We start from the raw sequence: 24,838 nt of genomic DNA on the forward strand, positions 1-24,838 counted from the left end.
GAGAGTAGGATTTCTTTTCTTTTAATGTGGTGAGAGCATCTGATTCAAGCTTCGCTCTCAGGCTGCTGCGTGTAGCTTTGCTCGTGGCAGCTGCTGGCACAGGAGGATGGCTTTTCCTATTCACCCTCTGCTGATACTCCCCTCGGCTCCACTTACAACACAAAGAAATCTCCAATAATTCATTTGCCTTGATTTTGGCACCTGGCATGCAGAGCTTCAGGGCATCCCCAGGGCCATGCAGCTGCCCCAGCACTGGACGATGAATTTTTGTACTGAGCTCAGGTGGGAAGGGGGACACAAATCCACCTATGGGGAGGGACATGGAGGGGTTGTGCAACCCAAAGCATTGCACAGCATCCCATGGCATCCTGATGCCCCTGGAATCTGTAGGATCACCCCAAAAGCCCAGGGCTGCAGCAGGTAGGAGCTATCGATACAGCTGTGTGATTTCACCCCACCCCTCATTCCTGAGCCTGTGCCAGAGCTGGAAGCAATATCCCTTTATTTCACAGATAGCACAGAATATTCCCTCAGCTGCCAAAAGTGTTCTGTTATCACTCTGCTCATTTCCTCCCCAGCACGCAGGCAGGGTGAGGGGCTGCTGGTGGTGGGGAAGGGCTCAGCCACCCAGAGGCTGAAGGCAGTGGACACAGGGGCTGAAGGCCCAGCCCTCCCTGCCCCAGGCACAGCACTGCTGTGCTCAGCACCCAGAGACAGCAAATATTGCTCAATGCCATGTGGTCATGCCACGTCTGCTCTTACAGCAGGGATGTGGAAGGGATCCCATTGGAAGGGGTGTCTGACGGGAGGGATTTCTGATGGGAGGTATCCCTATGGAAGGGGGTTCCAGTGCAAGGGATCCCAATGGCACCCAGCAGTGAGGAAATGTTCCTGTACCCAGAAAGTTTGTATTTATAATGAATAAATACCCCCCAGCTCATCCGGAATGAATGGGGAGGTGGAAGGGAGGGACTGTTGGCAACATGTTGCCCAACCACATTTACACCCCAATCACTATCAGCTCAGTGCCAGCAGAGCTGCCAGAACATTTGGAGCTTTTTAGGTCACAATTTAGCACCCTGGAGGTCTTTAAGCTTCTATTGTCCCTAGGAGGAAGGTGCTGGCTTTGATAGTTGCCCCTTCTCAGGAATGCAGGGATCAGGGTGTTTATGCCTTAAGGCAGACAAATGCCATCACTGAGCCTTTGCAGCCTGTGCTGGACTCATCCTTATAGCTGGGATTAAAGTCATCTTTACAACAAACCTCCCCAGCTGACCAGCTAGGGGCAGGGCATCAGCAAAGTAAGCCAAGAGTTTGTTTAAATACTTGGAGTTCTGCTATCTAACAGGAATGACAGGAGATTACATTATGCAGAGGGCTGGCTATTTTAAGAGGGAGCCACTTGCCAACTTTCCTGGTTGCAGAAGTCTTTAATACTGCTGCTGGAATAGAAAGCGTTGGACACGCATGGATCCCATGCACCCAGCTGATCACCAAGGATGGGTGTGCACAAGAAATGAAATGCCTGCAAGCCCAGGTGGTGCAGGGGGTGCTTGGGGCTGATTTTAGGGAAGTGGCTCCTTCAGTGTCTGGGGCAGGACATGGAGTTGTGGGAGCACCAGGATGCTGACATCCCAGCGGGAATGCAATAGTGATGGTGGGTAAATGCTGAAACGTTTCAGTGCAGCTCACTTGTAGATAAGTATTGCACTGGGGGCTTTGTGTTGTAGGGTGGGCAGAAGATGCTCCTCCTGAGCAACAGCAATTAGTGCATTTTTCTTTGTGCTTTGTAAGTGTAATTCTGAACAGCACCTGAGCAGATAAGCTTTCCCCAGCCAAAAGATGAGCATCCTGCCCTTCTATCTCTGCTGGGAGGAGTATTCCTTTCTGGTTGTGCAGCTGCTGGAGGAAAATTGCTGGAATAAATTGCTGAGAAGTTTGTGAGCAGCAAACGTGGCCTGCAACATTAGCAAAACTGCTGTGTAAATGAGTTTTTTTTTTTTTTTTCTATTTAGAAAGAAGGTGATTTGGGATGATGCTCTCATTTATACCTTGAGAATCTCTATGAGACAGACTCATGTTGGAAGAAGTTGGGAACTCATGCAGCCCCTGGCCTGCAGGAGGCTGTTCCTACCCTAGCTGCCATTGCAACTCTGTTTTTGGAAGGGTGCTTAAAAGATTTGCTCCTGATGCATGGATGCACTGTTTGCTGTTTGTGTGTCTGCCCTGTGACTCTGCATAGAAATCTTTCCTTTGGGTGAGTCTGCATCTGGTCCTCGATGAAAACTCAAGATAGGAAAAAATCTCTTATGACAGTGTTTTACACAGACTCAAACAGATTGCCTGGAGGCTGTGGTGTGTCATCTTTGGAGATCCCCAGCATCTACCTGGGTATATCTCTGGGTGTCCCTACTGGAACAGGGGTGGGACCAGATGGACGCAGAGGTGCTGCCAGCCTCAATACTGCGGTTCTGTGAAATGAAAAGGATAGGAAAATCCTAAGCCCGCCTCAGAAGGGGATGAAGAACTCAGAATGGGAATGAGGAGGTGGCTCAATAGGGGCAGTACTGGAGGGTAATGTTCCTCACCCAGAGAGTCACCAAGCTTGCATCCTCCATGGCGTGCTTTGGAGCATCTCCTCTTTGCAGGGAGAAGCACTGCATGGATCTCAAGGTCTAGTGATCAACATAAAATCCCTTTTTCCCATTATTTGGAAGCCTCCATAGTATTGTTCTTAAATTTGAAGGAAAGCTACCAGAGCAGGAGCTGTGTCTTGGTTAAGCACTGATTTCCCCACCTTCCTACATGATCATCTGCCCAAGGTCCAAGGGAAGCCCCTGGTGCTGAGCCCTGTGTGCTCTTGGTGTCATTGACCCGCAGAGGAGATGCAACACCTGATGCTGGGGACAGCAATGGGGTCCTTGGGAGCTGCTGCCTGCAGGAGCTGTGGGGGAGGCTGTGAGCCAGAGCTGAAATGTTACATTTCTCTGGAACAACAGTTTTGCCGCATATTGGATTCTGTTAAAGGAATTCAATTTAGAAAACATTATGCCGGGGAGAGGAGGAGAAGGGCAAAACATTATGGCTAAATAATTTCAATTAACCATTCCAGACCTTTCTTGCTAATTCAGTTGAAATAAGTGCTGCTGGTCTATGGGTCTGTGGAATGGAGCTCTTCTTGCAGTCCCGGTGACGCCTGTGCTGACTCCCACCAGCGGAGGGCTGGACCTGGGGATGTGCTGTTCTGATGTTAGGGAGTCTTGTTTCTTGAAGGAAAACACAAAGAGAAATCCGGACTTCGAAAAAGCTCTGATACATTTCAAGCAGCCCATCGTTGCTGCCACTTCTCTTAGTACATAGTTAATTTTCAAGATAATTCTTAAATCCATGAAAACATCCAAGTGCTGCCTCAAACCAGGCAAATTATTTAGCTCCGTTCTGCTTTGGAAAAACAACTGAGCTCCAAATGAGAAGCTTTACCAGAAGTTTTTGGCAACCAACCATGCTTTTGCAAGCTAGCAGTTACTCATGATGGAGAAAGTCAAACTTGCTGCTCAGATTATTGATTATTCCTCATTGACCTTCTGGGCAGCTACCCTTGGTATCAAGGTACAAAGCAGCAGTTTCCTTACCCAGTTCTGCTGCAGTGCCCAGGCTAGGGTGAAAAATACTTACTTGTTGTTGGGAATGCCAGGAATTCCTTGGATTTCAACTCAAAACAAAAGGAAGCTGAAAACATGTTGTAATGGAAATGCTAAGTCATAACTTGAAGCAGTGACTGAGCACCTGGTAGGAAGGCAGGGCCAACCCAGGGGAGCTCAGCTGCATGCAGCACACCTGAGTGGCTAAAAGGGTTGGAGCCAGGATCCAGACCTTATTTAATGGTTGGCAGGGGAGGTGCAGGCATCTCTGGCTGGAGATTCCTGCCTACCTGAGGCATTTCAAAGGTAAGTAGCTCTTTCCCTTCACTTCTGTATCTACTTGGGCTCATTCTCATTTGCTACACCCAAAGACTTTGCCATCCTGCTATTATTGTGGTACTTTCCATCCTTTCTGTCCCTTTATAGCATTACACATGTGAATGTTGGATACTGCTGTTGAGTCTTTATCTCCCTTTGCTGGGCTACAGTGCCTCCATGTCTCTGCCAGTTCTCATTCTTTCAGTCCTTTTCTGTAATGCTCTGAAAAAGTGACACTTTTCAGTTGAAAACAGCTTTTTTCAAAGCGTGTGCATCCCCTTCTCACATGTCTAAGTATGTCTTCTCTGCCATTGTTCTCCTTTAATGTGCCGAGCCTCAGTTTTGGTTGTGAATTCTTTGGGTCAAAGACCATGTGGTTGTGTAAGTTCAAAAACTGTGCAGAATGTGTCTTCTCAGTGCAAATAACCTTGGTTTCTGGTAAAAATAACCTTGGAAGATGCAGTGCCAACTCTTTGTCTCTTTCCATGTCTATCTTTTCTAGCTCTTAAGAAAATGCTCTTTTCCTTCTTGTTCTCTTCAATCTGTTATCTTTGTGCTTTCCCATTTGTCCATTTTCCAGTTTTTGACCTGGGTTTTGCCTCACTCCTCTAACTTATGACTTTTCCTCCCCCAGCCACACATGAAGAAGAAACTTTTGGATCTTCTTTACCAGGAGCACAGCGTCCTGCCCTGGTGCTGCTCAGTATTTAAGGACAAACTATTGCTACTGGAGTTCTGTATCCAGACCTGGGGCTCTCAGCACAAGAAAGGCATGGGGCTCTTGGAACAGATCCAGAGAAGGGCCACTGAGATGATCAGAGGGCTGGAGTGCCTCTCCTGTGAGGGAAGGTTGAGGGAACTGGGATTGTTTAGCTTGGAGAAGAGAAGGCTGCAGGGAGACCTCATTGTGGCCTTCCAGCGCTTGAAGGGAGCGGATAAACAGGAGGGGGAACGGCTGTTTGTGAGGGTGGGTGGTGATAGGACAAGGGGAATGGTTTTAAACTGAGACGGGAGATTTAGGTTGGATATTAGTAGGAAGTTTTTCATGCAGAGGGTGGTGAGGCACTGGAACAGGTTGCCCAAGGAGGCTGTGGATGCCCCATCCCTGCAGGCATTCAAGGCCAGGCTGGATGTGGCTCTGGGCAGCCTGGGCTGCTGGTTGGTGACCTGCACACAGCAGGGGGTTGGAACTGGATGAGCATCGTGGTCCTTTGCAACCCAGGCCTTTCTATGATACTGTTCTGCAAAGAGGACTAACATGTAGCACTGACTCTGGGGCTTTTGGTTTACTGACCCCTGTACTCCAATCACCTGCCCTGTGGTAGATGTAGGCTTGCTCAGAAGATGGGTTTCCTTATGGGCTGTGCAGATTTCTCTCCTGATTCCAGTGTGGCTCTTGATGTTGGTTCATGCATCTCGGCTCTGCTGCAGAGAGGCAGCCTGGAAGCCATTGAGAAGGCTCTTTTAAGAGCACTTTAAAGCAAAAATGAAGCTGGTGCCTAAAGAGTAGAGAGCACTAATGAAGCTGTTTCATCTTTGCTGGCTGTGTGTTTACAAGGTGGGGGTAAGGAGAACCCTGCTGTGCGTAGCAAACACATGTAGGGCAAAGCAGTTAATGGGATGAAAATGAAATCTATACACAGAACTTAATTAAGAAGCTGTTTTTATTCACGTTCCAGGAGCAAACCCCCTGGATCAGAGATGTTGAACACTTGGTGGGTTGTGGTCCTGCACAGGCTGTGGTCTGTGGACCTTATTTAAATACTTTTATTGTGTCTTCAGTGGATAACAAAAGGAGAAGGTGAGGGAGGAAACAAGGATGCAGTCTGGCCCTCTGGCTTTGGGAGCCTTCAGCTCATTGTTGTAGAGATGTTTGGGTTTACTGTGGCATGAAGCCTCATCCATAGTGTCTGCAGGTTTTCTGCAGGGACAGCATCACATCTCAACCCTATGAGCAAGGATAGGTTTCACAGGTTGCTGCAGTGGGGTGAGGAGGGTATGGCAGAGGTACATTGTGCTTCTCTTGGGAAGGATGAGCTCTCTTGCTCTTGTGCCACTTGCAGAGCAAAATGATCCTTATGTTTATTTCTCAGTGAAATGAGAAATGCAGTCGTGCCTGAGAACTAATCCTTTATTAAACTGACTGAAATAGGAATAGCAAAAACTTCAGTGGAGTGAAATATTCTAAACAACGAATGGGGCTGCTCGGTTGCTGCCTGCTGTTGAATGCTTTAGACCCAAGAAAACAACCAACCCATCCCCACCATGCCTACTGACCACATCCCTTAGTGCCTTATCTCCATGGTTCTTAACCCCAGGAATGGTGACCCCAGGATGCTTTGGAGCTGCTCCTACAACCTCACGTGCCCATACAGAAGGTAATGCCAACCACAATGTGTTCAAACACTTAGTGAACAAAGTCCTGCTCCCACAGCAGTTCCTGTTGCTCTTACCTCTTTCCCAGCTGAAAAGAGACATGTCTTCACCACACTGACCCTTTTAGGCCATCAGAATTCCTCTGGTCCTGGTGGTGTGGCTGTGGGCCCTTGGGCAAATGGCCCCAAGGAGAGGCAGGGTTGCCAATGACCCAGCTCACCAGCATCCATGTGTGTTTCTGTTCTACCCCGGTGATGAACCCTTTGATTTTCATATTCCAGGAGATGATATCAAGTGGATTCTAAATCCTCATTCAGTGGCAGAGCAGTGTATCCCTCCCCTGAATGCTTCGAGCCATAATTGCTGTGTTTAAGTTGTAGAGATGCCAGTACTGAAAGCTGGCAGTACATTTGTATTTAGCCATGGATTAGCTTGAATAGTGGACACTATCATTAGGCAGGAACATGGGGACTAGCTTCTTCCCTGTGCTGGGGAAGAAAGTCCTTGTGTTGCTGTGCTTGTGGAAAGATACAGAGCTGGGAGGGGAGCAGTCCCTGCTGCATCCTGCCTAAAGGTCCTGGGTTAAATAATGAGTAGGAAGAAGCATTTGATCTGATGATCACATCAGCTCTTTAGATGTTAAGGCGAACATCAAATAGCTGGACATGAAAGGCAGACAGCTAGTGCCGGATGGTCTTGCCTCCACCCAGCACGCCTCAGCAGGGCACTGAGTACCAGTTCCTCCTTAGTTTTGCAGGCTTCTTTCTCCAGGAAATGTCCAAGTTTCCAAAGCAGATTGAGATGGTGTGGCTTCCAGTAAGGGCATGGCTATGGGGTTTGGTGTTCTTGTTTTTGTTTTTTCCACGCAATGAAAGATTTTGTTATTTTAAGGGACTTTTTCTGATTATAGAAAACTAAGTGAAGGAACAGGAGTGTTTTCTTGCAATAAGCAAAAAGACCGTGTACTCAAATCAAACTTTCTCAAACACATCTGACATCCCTTTGAATTCCCATGTTTGCTCAATGGCATTAATTTTTCAGTTTTGCAGAGGATTTGAACAGCGGTTGTGAAGAAGGATGCAGAGCTCCATGTGAGTCAACCAGTGACCTCCAGGGAAGGAGGCAATCAGCTGCCATGGTCACATCTGGGCACCTCTGGCCTTGTGTGCTTGGGGATGGGCCATCGCCCTTCTGCTTGTTTCCCAAAAGCCAGCAATGGGATTAGTTCATGTGACGAGCTGACTTCAGGGTCCCTCTTCTGACCAGTGGGCTTTGCTTTCTGCTAAAACTCAGGCAAGAAAATTGGCTTGCTGCCCTAAATCTGCCTTATTTTCTTCTCTTTTCTTTTGGCAACTCTGTGCTTATTTGCAGTGCTACCCACTGAAAAGCTTGATCAGCTTTGCTACAATTAGTCTCTCTCGTTTGTGGGTCAGTCTGTGCAGATCAGGCACATGCAGCTGCATTCAGTGAGGTTTTGAAATATGAACTCTTCAGACATCTGACTTTCCTTGCGATGAATGTTTGGTTTGTGGCATGTGCTCTGTTTGCTGATTGGAATTATTTTCTCTGTAATAGAAGCTCTCAGTATCTCTCCTAATGTAAGAAGGAATAATTAAGTCCTCTTGGTAATGCAAATAAATAATGTCACTGGAGGATCTTGAGTGCATCATAAATCATCAGAGCTGTGTTCCTGAGATGCCACATCCTTGTGTCCTGATGCTGAATGATTACAATGGGGTTTTATCACACGTTGTGCACTGATCACCTGCTGGCCCTTGATGCCACCTGTAATGTTACTGCCTGAAGATTTCAGTGATGCTGTGGTGTCACTGATGATTGACTGCAACCTTGAGTTTTAATGACCTCACTTTAGCAGCAATGAAACATCTTGGGCTTTTGGCTTTCTTCTCCAAATAGCCCCACAGTGGAGAGAAGTGCAACCATGCTCAATCCATGTTGAGATGATGGTACACGGTCTTGGCCCTGTGCTATAAGTATAATGCATTTATATAGGTATTATTCTGAATGTATGTATCTGTGCATATAGATAGCAATATTAGATCTCTTGGGAATTCATACTTGACATCCTACCAGCTGTATGGGAAGAGGTGGGTGCCAAAGAAAGGGCTCTCAAATGGGCTACTGGGGTAAGTATTGTTGTGATAGCACGAAGGGAAATGGTTCCCAACTGAAAGAGTGGAGATTTAGACTGGGTATAAGGAAGTTTTTTACACTTAGGTCAGTGAGGCACTGCACAGGTTGCCCAGAGAGGTGGTGATGCCCCATCCCTGCAGACAGCCAAGCTCAGGCTGTTGGGGCTCTGAGCACTGCTGGAGCTGTGGGTGTCCCTGTGCACTGCAGGGAGTGGGACGTGATGGCTTTTAAGAAACCCGTCCAACCCAAACAATACTATGATTCTAAGAATTTTGGAGAAAGGTTCAACTTCTGTGCTAGCTACTCTATGGAAGTAGCTGTTGGGTTCTGAGCTGTTCCTGTTATTTGATTCCTTGAGATATGGCCTGTGGACTCTCATTGTGAGTTAGGTCTTCACAGAAGGCTTTTTGGGTTGGAGCAAGTAGTGGTGTCTCTCTTGTGCACTATCCCAGTGATGAGAGTATTGAGAATGCTAGGAAGTGCCTCATCTGTGAATCTTGCTGGTTGCAAGTGTGTGTGTGTGTCTGTGTGTGTGTGTCTGTGTGTGTGTGTCTGTGTGTGTGTGTGTCTGTGTGTGTGTGTGTCTGTGTGTGTGTGTGTCTGTGTGTGTGTGTGTCTGTGTGTGTGTGTGTCTGTGTGTGTGTGTGTCTGTGTGTGTGTGTGTCTGTGTGTGTGTGTGTCTGTGGTTTATTCACTCAGCATTGCGAAGGCTTGGACAGTTTCAGGCATGCTCGGGAAGACTTTCAGATGGAAAATTAAAGGCTAAGCTTCTGCTCCCCTCTTCCAAAGGGAAATCTCTCTTGAGTAAAGCACTGGGGACTTGTTGATGTTCAGAAAACCCACAGGTTTTTCTACACGAATGCTAGCAGCTTCCCTCTGCTGACACAGACTGGCTTGTTTAGTCTGGCCCTTCTGCAGAGTCTGGCATGTGAGCATGGAAAGGAGCTGCTCTGCACAGCAGGAGCACCCATCTGACGTGGGCTTGCGTTTTGTATTGCCCTGCCCTGGAAAGAAGGAGGATTTCTAGGGTAATGGTACAGAAGATGGACCTGCCTGCTAGTATGAGAGCCCCAGCTTCCCTGAGATCAGTGACAGAGGAGAAAGAACTTATGGATGAGCAGTGGGTGCCCTGCTCCTACCTTCTCCTACCACCTTGGTAGTAGTATAGCACTGCTGTGGCTGCCCAAAATTCATCACCAGTTGTGTGCTGGTGGTGCGGCCAGGACTTTCTAGAGTTGCTCCCAGTGCCCAGCAGTGCTGACATGCCCATGTTGGGTGCATTCCCCAGCAATTCGCCTTGCAAATCGTCACCGCCTCGATGCGTTGCATTAGTCAGACACCTACTTCGTTTCTAAAGCCACACTGCTGTATGTCAGTGGGTCTTCCTGGTGTCTTCTGCTCTGTGGGCACAAGAGCCATGGGGCTCAGAGCCTCTGCAACTGCCTGTAGGCTCATGGCAGGCACAACCCTGATAGCTCAGCATTTCTCTGGCCAGAGGTGCAGCAGATCTTTCCTTCTCCTTTACAGGAAACAGTCCCAGTGGGATTGCTCTGCCACCTGGGCAGGGAGCCAATGACCTGAGTGATTCTGCAGCCTTGTAACCCAAATGTTTTTCCACCAGTGAAGAGAGGAAGCAGGGGGCTGCTTCAATTAATGCTGTGCAGTGGGGATAAATGATGCATTTAAAGGATTAACTCTTCCCTTTCCTTCGCCTATCTTCTCTTTAGCATGACAGCCAACAGAGAGTGCGATAGAGCAATCTCTATCTTGTATGTGACCACAAGAGATTAATTAAACAGTAAGCCCTAATTACTGAGGCTAAGGCTGACCGACTTACCGTGCCTTGTAAAATAGCTGAATACTTAATTTACGCTCGAATGTGGACATAACTTTCACCATTAGCTGAATAAACAACGAGCACCCAAGCTAAGCAGACAGCTTTCCTAATAGGTGCACCGTTATAAATAGAGCTCTCCATTGGTGTGGGCTCACTGGGGCTGCCTCCCAGCTACAGAGGGTTTTCATAGGGAGGGGGATCTGCTTTGCAGTGCACCAACCTGCCCTAAGCCTGAGGGATTCCCTCACTGTCAGTGCTCTTCAGCTTTCAGGTTGCTTATCAAAGCTGTTGTCATTTGCATTTCACTGCAGGTTGGAAGAAAAAAAGGGAAGATACCGAAAGGCATAAAACAAAACCGAGCCCCAACTCCCAGTGCAACGCGGTGGAAGTAGGGCACCTAGCTCCTTTTCTCTTTTTTCTTTTCTTTCTTCCCTTTCAATATCTGCCCTAATAACAGTAATAGATTCTGAGAAGTGCAAGTTAATCTATAGCTCCAGAGCTTTTTATTGTGTTTCTCCCTTTTTGTGCGCATTAACCTTTCAAATCTTAGAAGGCTGTGGAATGTGCATTGCTTTTTTAATTCCTATTATTCTTGCTTGCTGCCTGCTTCTCAATTTGGTCCTAGACAGAGTAAGAGTACAGGCACCCATTAACCCATGTGTCTCGCTGAGCACTTCACCAAACCCTGGGTCTGTCTCTTAAATTTGTGTTATGTGTATTGCAAGTCCCAGGTGAGCTTAAAGCTTCAGCGTGCTGCAAATGAGGAGGGAGCATCCCAGAGAGATCTGAGAGATCTGAAACAGGGAAAAAGTAAGCAAAGGACCTCTTGATGTAATGATCTTTTATATATCCATGTGTCTGGGGTCATTGGGAAAGCTTGGATTAAACCTTGGTGGCCCTTTGCCTGCAGACTGTAGTGCTCACTGTGTGTTGGCCAAAACAGCTCCTGGGATTTGGGGAATGGGGAGAACATATTTCTTCACCAGCCTTAGACCCCTGCCTGCACATCTGATGTGTATCTGCAATCTATCTTAATCGAAGCCCAATTTTTTTTTTTTTAAGACATCCTCTGTTCACCTCTTTATGTGCTTTGTCTTTATTTTGTGCCATACGAACTGAGGACCCTGTATAGGAAACTAATCCTTGTGGTTTTTTTTCTTTTCTCATCTGACCATGTGTTACTAAAACCTGTTTTGTTTCCTAGGTTAGAAGGCCTTAAAACCACTTGGAAACTGGAAGATAAAGGATGTGCTGATGAAAAGATTCAAAGAAGTTTTCAGGTTTGCATGACGATAGGATGCGTGAAGTTAGTGCCACTATCCCAGTCCAGGCTTCACCTGGCTTTCCTAAGTCTGTACCAAAAGATGAGGATGGATTCCCACTTAACTGCAGCTACAGCACTGTAGATACTGTCACTACTCCCCACTGCTTCATTCACCTGCAGTGATACCTCCTGGGAGATAAGCTTACTCACATTGTTGTTTCCAGCTCTTCTAGACAAAAGGCTATTTTTTCTTGGGTAGAAGAAAATACTGAAGAGGTATCTGCTCTCCCCACGTGCCCTTCCTCAGACACATTCCACGTGCAGTTGCATAATTAAGGATGTTGTACATGCAAATGGCAAATTTTTGCAAACGTTAGCTGCAGAAACACCCACTGAAGCTGCAGGTAGCCAAAAATTATACCGTCATCTTCCTTGCTTTTAGAATACAGCCTGTCATCACAATTGCCACCCTGCAACTTGGGTAGAAGATGGTTCAAAACTTGAGAAGACTCAGTAGGCTGGGCCCTCCTCCACCTTATCCTCACACCACTCATGGAACCATTTCCCTGTGTGTTCCATATTCCTTTATCCATCTTTTCTCTCTTTGCCTGAATATCTTCTCTTGCCCATCATGGAGAAGACAACATACTCTTTGTCCTTGATCAACCTGTATTCAGTATGAAGAATGAAAATAATCTGGCAAACTGTGATTACTTTTGCAGTGTGATTTGATGTGTGCGTGTTGTACTGGGGACTTGATAGCAGGTGTCTGCGTGGGACAACTACACACTGTTGGTTTCACGTGGAAAGAAGCATGGGAGCAAGCTGCCTTCAACTTGCATTGACCTCTGGGTAAGTGATTGATTATTTTCCTACAGTATAAACCTCTGACTTTCCATTGCCAACCCATCTAGTTCACAATCAGAGGCCCAGAAGAGTCAAGGTGCTCAATCAGTTTTTGTGATGCTGCTCATTATCAGGTTTCAAGAGTGATGTGCTCCCAGAACTGAGCCTATACATTACTTAATTTTGTCTGAAGTCAGATTTGAAATGTTGTTGTGACATCTGGATATACTGAGAAGCATCTAGGCAGATTTTCAGAAGAGCCTAAGCATGGGATGGACCTGAATCTTAATGAGGATTAGAGCTTAATCATTTTGGTAGCACAGATAGATACGTGCTGAAAGACAGGCTGATTCACCAAATTCCCTTCTCTGATGACCAAGTTCTCAGCTGAATTGAAATCCATGGAAGAGGAGGTGTGATCTTGCAGCCTTTCCCTGCTGTCTGGTCAGTCTTTGAGATCAATGGGGTAAGAACAATCTTGGAAATGTTGGAGGGAACTGAAGTATGAAGCCTGATGTTAAAAAAAAAAAATAAAAAAAAAATAAAAAAAAAAATAGCATTTTCTGTCCATCATCTTGCTGAGGTCCCTCTGCTGTGAGCACTTGAGTGCTTGTGAGCAAGTTGCTTTGCTGTTCTGAGGAGGAAGCATTGCCCTGCTGTTGCTGAGGCTCAGATATGGTGCAGTAATGTCAAAGGCAGTAATGTCTGGTATTCACTGTCCACATTCCCAACTCAAACTCTGAGCAATCAGGTCAGGGTCTCTCTTTAATCTGCGTGAGTACAGCAGCTGATGGTAATGGATCCCAGTGACTCAGAGCACTGTTTATATTACATGCAATACCAGGATCGTGACATGTGCATAAGAGGAGCTGTGTCTTCATGAGTCTTTTGTTTCCCTTTGATAGCTGTTTTATCCTTGTATTGCTGACAAAAGTTAGCAATCCATCTTTCCCACTGCCCTCCCTTCCCTGTCTCTTTCATAATGCCATTTGGCGTTTTCTGGCATACTTGAGCACAACCTTTAACACTTTTCTCTACCTGCATCACAGCAGGATCTTCTTCTAGCACAGCTGGAGCAAATTACATGCATGTGAGTGAGGAAAGAAGTCAGTGGCCAGGAACAGCTCTGTAAGCTGTTTTTCTTGGCCTGGAGCTTTAGACTTTCCTATGGAATAGAAAGAAATGTTCAGCCTTGGCATTTAATAATTTTGTGGAAATATTGTGCTCTTGGAAGTTGCTCTGTCTGGTGATAACCTTGGTCCTGAGTTCCAGTATGCATGGGGTTGAAGTGGCTGCTGTGTTCAACCTTGGGAATTTCAGAGAGGTGGATCCAGACTGCCCTGGGAGTCCCTATTGGCTACTTATGCTGGTGATGCAGCTATGTGCCAAGATCCTAAATGTCACACCATTGTCTCTGTCTGGTCTCAGCAAGGCAGATTGCCTGCCCAGATGGAAGCACTGCTCCAGTCAGCCCATCACCTGCCTCAGGATTGGTCTTCTGGATGGAGGTGAAAGTCCAGGGACGTGCTTGGTTGCCTGGCAAAGCAGCTCAGAGAGGAGGACAGCTCATTGCTGAAGCTGAAGCAGCTGAGGGCCATATGATTTTCTCACCTTTGTCTTTAGTTCTTACCAAGAGGGGTTTCTCATTACTGAATCCATTTTTAGAATTTACCATGAAATTGCTCTTTGCCCTCCTGTAGTGATAGACCACAGATGTCTGACCTGTCTTAGCGCTCTGATTTCTTTGGTTGTCTCTTAACTCCCTGCTCTGTTCATAATCTTAAAAAGCCCAACTAAATCCTGATGCTTCCCTTTCTAAAGCTTAAATAATCCCCGCAATTGCAACCTCTTTCTTGTGTTTAAGGATTTCAGAGCTTAAGATCTGTGTGATCTTCCTTATGGTGTGGAGGAAAGAAAAAAAACAAAAAAAACCCAACACAAAACAGATCCTGAGCATGCAGATAGAGAGAAGGGCAAGCAGTGATGTAAGAGAACAACACCACACCACATTGCACCATTTTCTAGCTGTCACAAACACCCCCACTGGCCTGTTTGCTGACTTCCTGCAGTGCTGTGCTGGGGAGTTGGTGGCTTGTGGGCTCTGGGAGGAGAGAAAAAGACACGGGAGTCCACGTTATACCTGATTCTCAATACCATTTGATATGAAAGGCTGGCTGTTTTATTTCCTTGGGGGTTTTTTTTGTTTGTTTGTTTTTATTTATTTATTTTACTTCTCAGAGCTTTGTTCCCCAGCCTTCATCTTGTTGGATGCAGGCACAAAGATTTCTGTAAGCAAATATATTTAATTTTCCAGATGCTGATTTCTATCAGTAGAGGTGAGGGATTATTGAAAATGGCATTTCTCCTTCCAGTGGTTACTGACAGAACCAGTTTTTCCTCCACTGCATAGCATAAGACCACAGGATGTTAGATTGAGTGACCAGAAGCTGAGAAGTAAGAATTTAGACAAAATAAATCGGCTGGGGGGAACTTGCTTTTCTAAATTCATTATAGGAAAAACTGTAGTGAGGGTGAAAATGATATTTTTAGGGAAAACTAAAGGGAAAGAGCACCTCCCACTCTTCTCAGCCCATGAGCTGTGAGCTCTCTGCACCCTCCTTCTGCCTTGGTAAAAAGATGATGTGGCTTCCCTGGTGCGTCCATTTGTGGGGATCAGCTTCAGCGTGATGCTTAACAGATGATAATTTACATGAGGAAATGCATATTAATCTGTGCCCAGGGATGGTTTGGGTGTCATGGGGGTCCTGAGCTGGTGGATGCCAGAGCAACTTGGTGGTAGCTGAAGAGTGAGGCCCTGCTTCTCGAAGTCTTAATCTTCTTTCTCTGGGCAAAGTTTTTACCAATGACTCCAGCATTCAATTCAAGCTGCAGATTATGGTGAGCTGGGACTGGGGGGCAAGTCCTGATCTATGTTCTTCAGCCCCATAGACTCTTAAAAACATGTGAAAAGGCAAACTACAGCCTTCCCAGCCTACTGATCTTGTGCCCAGGGCTTCAGATGGCTTTGATCAACCCTCAAAGCAGCAAGAAATGCTGTGCCTTCCTCCCTTGCTGCTTCCTTCTACAGCTCCCTGAGTTAATGTTTTTACCAGCTGCCTCCAAAGGGCATCTTCTGGCCATCCTGCAATGTAAGAAAGCCCTTCAGGTGCCAAAGTCCTCCATAAGAAACTGGTTTCTTTTGGAGAGTCACCCTTTTCGATGTTGCCAGCCCTTATTTGTGAAAACCCTCTTGCTATCTCCTGAAGTCAGCAGATGTTGTTGCTGCAGTCTTGCCTAGTTGGTGGGTTGGTTTTGAACTGAGACAGCTTGGATGACTAAGGCAAAAAACTCATAAGCAGCAGAATCCAAGGTTTCCTTATTGGGAGGAAGTGAAAATGTCCCCTTGTTGAAAGCCCTGACATCTCTGGAGGGCTCCTTCCAGAGATTAATAATTTCTATTGTTGGTTTAGCCTAAATGTAGAAGAAGGGTATCCTTACCAGCTACTGTGGTGATTGTTGGTGTGAGTGCTTCAGGAACAAGGAGTGAGCTTTCTGACTTGGGGTGGATGGAAACAATAGAGGGTGTTGGAATAAACAGGATTAAAGGATTTCATCCATAAATATGGAATTAAAAGTATCCAATGCTCTACAAGAGGAACACAAACCAAGGGGGAACAAAGTTGATGGGATGCAGCTGTCCATTTTAAGCCAGCCTGCACACACTCGGCTTTGCACCACGTTATCCATGTGCCTTGTTCCTGCAGCCCCCTTCCTTCCTGCAGGGGCCAGATGGGGTCAGGCTCTCAAAAGAGCTTTCGCAACCCCAGCCCCCCATTTCTCTAAACCTTCCCCAGGGATCTTAATGGCGGGGGGGGCTGGAGCCTCATTGCCCTGCAGCTTCCATGGGTGCAAGAGCCGGGCAGCACACATCTGGACAGCGGCGCGCAGGCGCGGGGGCTGCATCGCCTGTTCCCCATCCCCTCCATCCGCACCTTCGGGTTGGGGCTTTGCGCGGCCGCGGAGCCGTTCGTGGAGTTGGGGGCACTCGGATCCTCCTCCCCCCGCTGCCCCGGGGAGTGGCCGCGGTTCCACCGTATTTAGCGGGATGGAGGTGGCGGCCGGGCCGGGTCGGCTCCTTCCTTCCCTCCCCGCCTCCCGGTGCCGGTGACTGGAACGGGCGGAGCCGCGGCGACCGATTGGCTCCGGGCATCACATGCGGCGGGGCCGGGTAGGGCCGGGCTGGGCTGGGCACGGCGGAGCGCTCCGGCGGTGGGCACGGCATCAGCGCAGCCCCTTCCCAGCCCAGAACCTCGTCGGTCGCCGCGGAAGGGTCCGCGTCAGCCTCGCGGCTTCGGCCATGAGGTCGGGGCGAAAAGACGGCACCTGTGCGGGGAGGTGAGCGGAGCATCGGCACCTTCCTTCTACCCGGGCAGCCCCAGCGACGAGCGAAGAGGAAGGGCGGAGGAAGGGAAGGGAATTTTTATTATTATTATTTTTTAAAAATCTAGCTATATATTTTGGTGCAATCAATCCCAACCCTGCAACAGAAGCCCCCGGAGGGAGAAGTGCTGCGCGCTGTGATGCGTCTTCCTCTCGTCTCGGCTGCCAGATTGGATTGTAGCACCCAGCTCCGTGCGCTGAGAGAATGGCTCGGTTCGGGGATGATCTACCAACACGCTATGGAGGTGGAGGGCCGGCCGGGGCTGGAAGAGGGAGCAGCCGGCAAGGTGGTCCCCAAGCCGGCCAAAGGATGTATAAGCAGTCGATGGCTCAGAGGGCCCGGACTATGGCTCTCTACAACCCCATCCCTGTCAAACAGAACTGCTTCACAGTCAACAGATCCCTCTTCATCTTCAGTGAAGATAATGTTATACGGAAATATGCCAAGAGAATAACAGAATGGCCATATCCTTTCGGGGAGGCTGTGTGGGCATGGTGGGGAAGCTGGGGAGGGGGGAGACATGGAGAATGAGACCCCTCTTGTCAGCTGAGGATGTGTCTGCTGCTAATATAGAGATGCATGTGTGATCCGGTGTGTGCAATGGGTGTGTGTGACATAGATCCTCGTGTCTGACATAATGTACAGTTGTGTAGCTTGGTATCACAGGAAAATGCTTCTGTGGGAGCAGCAGAGTGTGCTTTTGACTGTGCCAGAGGTGTTAGATATACATGCATTCTAGTGTGTATTTAGGTGCAAGATATATAGTTGCATAGATTTGTATTTCTACAGTATAAATGAAATGTTAATGGATTTGTTAGATTTCTGCTAATGAATCCCAATTCTTATTTCCATCTTAGAGACTTACAACTCTTACTTCTAACTCTGAATAGAAGAATAAATGTAGGATAAAAATGGTGACACCTTAGCATTAAACTGCATTGATAGGAGAGACATTGATAGCTAAGGTACCTTGTGAAATCCCACTAACACAACCATTGCAGTCGTTTTTTCAGTGCCTTACGTCCTGAATCCATTGGAACCAACAGGAATCTTATCACTTTGAATGAAGTACCTAATCTAAGCTTAACCTGTTCTAAAAAAAAAACAAACAACAACAACAGAAAAGTGAAGCTTTGTGAGAGGGGAAGGCAGTAAGTGGAGGGAAAGCTCATCTGTTGTACTGTGAAAGGGGCAGATGCTTTCTGTCTCAGAACCAACTTCCAGGCCGAGTGAGCTGCAAATATCTTCCTTAGAAGGAGGTTTTGCTTGTAATGATACACACAGCGGGGTTGTAAGCTCTGAGAAAAGGGAAGTAGGCTCTTCTTCCAAGATTAACTGAGGTTACCAGGTAGTAGATGCAGTGCATGCGTGTGTGTACGTGCGTGTGTGTACAGGAGTGCATTACACTGGTGATCTCAAGGGAACTGGTTGTTTTCTTTTCATTTGAACACACACCAATTAATTGTGAGCTAACATCAGGAAGGCCTTCTCTCAGCTTCCTAGCAACACTTTCAATTGCCATGGAGGCCGGCTCCCCTTTAGTCTTCCCAAGCTTTCACTTCCAAAGAGGCTAACAGAAAAAAATACATCAGTAGAGTGAATGCACTTCTTCTCCTCCTGAATACACACGCGTATTGATCTTCCCATCTGAATTATAAAACCACAGGCATTGCTGTACTTCCTTATCCATTTCTGCTCCCTGCATGAATAAACAAGCTCCAAAGCACCAGTGGCAGCCAAAGCATCGCGTTTCCTACAAGGCTAGATACATTCCATCCCTCGCTAGCCTCATGGGCTACTGCTCTTTTAGCGTACAGTGTGGGAAGGGGGCCCACGGCGCTGCGGAGCCAGCCGGCTCAACAGAGCCACCAGCAGGTCCCCACGCCCGAGCTGCGGGGCCGGGTCCTGTCCGAGCTGCGGCCCAGGAGGGCGGGGGCAGACAGGGCAGGCGCTGTCCGTGGTACTGAGTGAGGGAGCTATCCGTGGTGCTGAACGGCGCTAGTCGCGGTGTCGAACGGACGCTGTCCACGGTGCTGAAAGGGCGCGACCCAACGTTCTGATGCACGATTCCCGCTGTATGGTACGGAGCTGTCCGCGGTGCTGAGCGGAGCTGTCCGCCGTGCTCGGGTAACGTTGCCGCCCGCGACGCGGCTCCGCCCTAGAAGCGCCGAGACTCGCAACGGCTCAGGGCTAGAATGAAAGCATGAGACGAGGGGCTACCCTGTGTTGGGTTTGCCTTTTTTCCCTCTAAGATCTCTTCTCTTCTGCATCTCGATAGAGCACTGACTATTTTGCTCTCATCAGGAGCAGGTGTTGCAATCTAGCAGTTTGGACCTGTGTAGACACTCTAAGTCAAACAAGTCCATCACTTGTTTACATGATGCGAGCAAGTTAAATGATGGCAAATTTCTGAATAATAATTCAACAGATGATATGCAGCTGTATTATCTATTTTGTTTCAATTTGGGTCATTAATTTCATTCAATAATGATAAAAAGATAGCTTTCTGTTTTTTTTTTTTACTTTTTATTTTTTCTTTTCTTCATCCTTGTTACACTTCACCTTGAGTAGCTCTGATCTTGTGTAGATCACTAACTTTTACAAAGATGAGATCTAGTTTCCTGTTCTTCTTCCAAAGATACCCCCCAAAAGAACTGAGAAAGTCTAGGAGACCAAACGTCTCCAAAAGAGATAACAGATCTTTGAACATTCAACTGTAATTGCTTTAGGTATAAATGAGTTTAATTGTGGTTCTTCTTGTGCTGTCTTGTTTTTTTCTTTAACTTCTGGTTCCCACTCCATTTGAATACATGATTTTAGCTACAATCATAGCCAATTGTATTGTGCTGGCTCTGGAGCAACATTTGCCGGATGGAGACAAGACACCTATGTCAGAGAGATTGGTGAGTTCTATTCATTTATTTAGTTTTTTTTTTTTTTTTCTTCTAGTCTAATACAAAAAGCAATCAGCCACCCAATGTTGTGGGTACTTGTATCTATTTTCAAGATCCATATGTGAACAAATAGAAATTGAACTTACAGTCAGAACAAATAAGGTATTGACAACAAACAGAAGTACAGCCTCCCGATTTTATAAGCACAAGAATGCTTCATCACACTAGCCAATCCTGTGCAATTTCAAGAAAAGTGAGGGACTTTACAGCATAACAGAAGAGCAGCAAACTTACACTGTATGTAGACCAAGACAGGAAGGGTCTGCTCAGATTTATGTGTAGAATCGAATGAATATATTTGATATTTTCAGAGGAAGTGTTAGAACAATGTAACCTTTAGGCCCGTGAGTCTTTCAGCTGTCTTCCAGCTACAGCTGTATATTAAGGACCATACAGAGCAAACTTTTGATTTAGAATATTACATTCCCCTGCCAAAAAGGAAACCAACTTACAGAGGAAAATAATTTACCAGCAGGCTTTATGGTAATGAGCTCAATTACCTTATTTCAGAAGGAAATATAAGAATAGCTTCAAAATCATTCTTTCACTTATCATCGCTGTAGGAAAAAATGGATAATACTTGGTCTGATTTTTTTTTTCTCCTGTTGTTAATGATCTGGAATATATTTCATGTCTAAATTCATTAGTCTTGGTGTATGTTCAAAGGATTAATAAATATGTATTTCCATGCGTTTTACATGTAGACATTAAATTATTCAAACAACAATAATACTATCCTTCTTGTCAAATGCTTGAACCTCTGAAAGCTGGTTGCTACAGTTTCTAAGTCTGGTCCATAACAGTGGGCAACTTTCACAATTTCAGTCTTCAAAATAGAGAAAACAAGAATAAAGTGTGTAATTGATAGACCTAGAAAGAACTTCAGGCTCAGCTGGTTGATACTGCCTGTTTGGAAATGTATCTGCTGATACTGACTGCCTATTTACATTGTACACTAGTCACTTTTAATATTAATTATTATTATTGTGTTGGACTAGATTATCTCCAGAGGTCCCTTCCAACTCCTGTGATTGTGTGATTTCTAGTTAAGATGTAATGATGAAAAAAATGAAAAATGTATTTAACTTTTTCATCAGGTGACAACGTGTTTTGGTATGTTTGAGGATCTGATAGAAAGGCAAATCTGGGTTTGTGAGCAAAGCACAGATTTAGGATGATGACTGAGCTGGGAAAATTCCAACGTTCCATACATGGATCTTAAACATATACAGTAGTGAATAGGAAAGGTAGTTTTGTGAATATTCTGGCTTGGTAACCTTAGGGCGATTTGTTATTTTATGCAGGAGGTGGTATGGTTAGCACATTGCGTCTATGTTGCACTATATCCCTAGACTTACAAATGGATCCAGGATGGTATTTATTGCTTCTTTTCTCCATTGCATTAATTCTGTTTTTCAGTGCCCTGTGCTTCCATGTACTCTTTTGGTTTCTGCCCATATCATGACTGTGCGGGGCACTGGCATTAGCAGCAGTGTAAAATAACTGAATGAATTATATGCATAGTACCCAACTTGTTGTTTCTGCCTTGGAGATGAAGGAAGAATTAACCGTCAATTTTTGTCCGTAACAATGCTGTGCAGCATTGTATTTTAACCACATATTCTGAGGCCATCTTAACAACCGCACTGTAACTGCAGTGTTAAAGAGTTTAGCATAGAATAACAGTGATGATACTTACAAATCATGATATTTTCTATTTTCAAAATGTGCTTTAAAAATTAAGCATTGCAAATAAGAACTATTTTCTGGTTTTCAAAGTGAAACTTCATTAGAATGCTCCTGTTGTGTCCCACAAACTGTGAGTAGTTTCACTGAAAATGTTACAATTCTCTGTTAAAACAGAGTGGCCAAACTATCTCATATATTTCCAGGTTTTTTTGAGCCAGATTATAAGTCCACATAACATCAGGTACTTGACTACTGTCTTTGGCAGGAATAGAAATGGCCTCTTTTGGCTAATGATTTATGACTATATATTCCTTTCTTCTGGGTTCATTAAAACTCCAAACTGGACTGCGGACTCATTGCTGAAGAGTTAATCAGATGTTAAGGATAAGATGTATGTCATCAGCCTTTTACAACTGTGAGATGTAGGGTGAGGTTTTGAAGGAAAACAAAATCTGCTCAGATACTTTGTACCACAGATAGAAAGACAAGGAATCTTAAGATCATCTGTTTGTTAAAGACGAGAAAAAGATGAAGGAGGAATCCTTGCAAATATTTTCATTATTTTTCTCTTCTGATCAAGATTTTCCTCAATGTATCTCCCCAGGGACCCAAGATACGATCCTGCAGTGCAATCTCAATTTGCTTTCCATGTGCATGTTTCTTGACAAGCGAGGTTAATTGAGTACATGGGAAGAGTAAGTGATATATCAGTATATGCAATATCTCAAGAGTTGGAATGGCTGAATTATAAGTAATCATTTTTAGTTCATATTCAGAATGTAGTTTGTAGCACAGAAAAGCTGTTGATGCCTCTTTTGTCTCAGGACTTGGTTAATTTCTAGCTCTGTTTGTCTGCAATTTCTGCACAACTGATGTTTATATGGAAGCATATAATCTTATTTTTCTATCAAGTTAGGATGGGGGAGACCAGTCTGCTAATAAAATCCAGGAAAAATATAACCAGTGTTTGGAAACTTTGTCAAAATCCGACTGTTTGGGCAGAAATGTACCTCATGTCTATCACTGGAAAAAGTGACACTAGAATGGGAGTCAAAATCAAAGCTCTGAAAGTACATCAGTCTGGTGGTTAAAGCAGTTAGAAGTGAGCTGGAACCTTGCCTGCAAATTCTTGTTTTTCAGACAGGAGAAATAAACTCACACTCCCACTGAAAGGGGAATGCTCTACTCCCTAGGCTCTTGCCTGTGCTGGTCTGGGAGCTTGGCATTCTTTGGGTGCTGGAAGTTTTTACTTCAAATCAGTAATTATCCACTGGAGCAGGAATGCTGCAAGCTTACTGCTCTCTGTTTCAGCTGAATGCCTTAGCCAATAGTTTGTAGAGGCAGTTTCACTCTGTTCCAATAAATATTGCATTGTTTATACACTTTGGAGCAATGCCAGGATAAAATATGCTGAGGGAATTGCACTGAGTGGCCCAGAGCCTGATTGTGAGATCTCCAGATGTAGGAAGGTGAGCTTCAAATTGAAGCCTGAATGACCTTGCAGGTGGATGCCTCAACCATTGTGTTCTTGGCTGTCCAGCCTAAGGTGTGCTTGTGCTCCCTCCACTGTCTTGCTAATTTCTTTCTTTCTTTCTTTCTTTCTTTCTTTCTTTCTTTCTTTCTTTCTTTCTTTCTTTCTTTCTTTTTTTTTCTTTCTTTCTTTCTTTCTTTCTTTCTTTCTTTCTTTCTTTCTTTCTTTTTCTTCTTCTTTCTTTCTTTCTTTCTTTCTTTCTTTCTTCTTTCTTTCTTTCTTTCTTTCTTTCTTTCTTTCTTTCTTTCTTTCTTTCTTTCTTTCTTCTTTTCTTTCTTCTTTCTTTCTTCTCTTTCTTCTCTTCTTCTTTCTCTCTTTCTCTCTTTTCTCTCTTTCTCTCTTTCTCTCTTTCTCTCTTTCTCTCTTTCTCTCTTTCTCTCTTTCTCTCTCTCTTTCTCTCTTTCTCTCTCTCTTTCTCTCTTTCTCTCTTTCTTTCTCTCTCTCTTCTTTTTTTCCTTTGAAGCTTCTATAGACCATGATTTTTTTCTCAGCCTGACACAATATCTGAACTAACAGGATAAGAAACTTATTTTCTGCTCTGCTCTTGTGGACAGCCTGCTTGAAGACATCAATGGGTCTGTAGGATGTGTGTCACTGTAGGGCTCCTAGGGTTTGGCTGGTTTTGATGAGGATGGAACATAATTGTTTTCTCAGATATTCAGCATGACAGATCCTTCGCTTGCCTAATGGATTTAATTCTTTAACCTATTCACTGGCACTTCATGCAGCCATATATGAGCAGTTCATATTAAGCTTTGCATGAAGAAAGGCTTACACACCCAAACCTATTAAGGCTGTAATATCCAAAGGCCAAGGAAAGACATTAGGAAATGGACTAGGAATAGTAATGACTTCCCAGACGTAGAAGTTGTTTCTGATCTGAAACATATTGATTAAATGTGTGTTTGGCCCAGACTCAAGCTTTGCTGTGTCCACAGCAAACAACCTGCTGGCACAGCTCTGGCTGCTGCCCAAATTCTCCACCCTCTTTCTAAGCATTCACATAGATACTTATCGTCTCCTACTTCCCTAAACTTGAATTCAAGCAAGACCCCAGTACCCCATCTGAAAGGGGCTTCAGGATGACCTGGAAGGAAGATTTTTCAATTGACAGCAGTGCTGTTTCAGTGTTGCTCAGGGCAAGTCACCCACTCCTCATCCTTCCATTACACACAGTAATGCGAATCCTTTTTTTCAGCAGCAGCTCCTACTACCTAGAGGGGCATCACTTCTGCATTTAATTCTATCCTTGTTACAGACCTGATTCTTAGGCTGAATTAGTGTAAATATAGATAGGCTTTAGAAAAGATCTTTTTTCTATCCCCTCTTATTTCCTCAGCTACTCACTCTCATCAATGTTGTCAATAGTTGTTTTTTGTTTTTCTTTTTTTTTGTTTTTCTTTTTTTAATAAATACCCAAGCCCATATGTGATCCTTCCTGATTTCTTAGATGTTGGTAAGAGCTTTTTTGACCCACTTCTTAAGAACTCTGTATCCTCCTGACTTTGGGAAAAAACATATTCTATAAAACCCTCGAGTATCTGAACACTGGTCCTTTAAAGATGGGAGCTGTAACCACAAGGCATCTGACCCAGATAGAGTGTATGACTAGTAGCAGAGTAAATGCAGAGCTTTCAGGAAGTGAAGGAGTAATAAGCAAGGAGTGCATTCAGAGTGGGGGAATTTTAAAATTTATTTTATAATGTGGTAGAAAAACTCTTTTTAGAGGTCCACTAGTAGATGTGTTCTGGAAATGAAGGATGGCCTGGGGGGCCTTTGTTTTGTGA

This window comes from Meleagris gallopavo, chromosome 19 (genome assembly GCF_905368555.1).
Source record: "Meleagris gallopavo chromosome 19, MGAL_WU_HG_1.1, whole genome shotgun sequence".
In the NCBI taxonomy this organism is placed as follows: domain Eukaryota; kingdom Metazoa; phylum Chordata; class Aves; order Galliformes; family Phasianidae; genus Meleagris; species Meleagris gallopavo.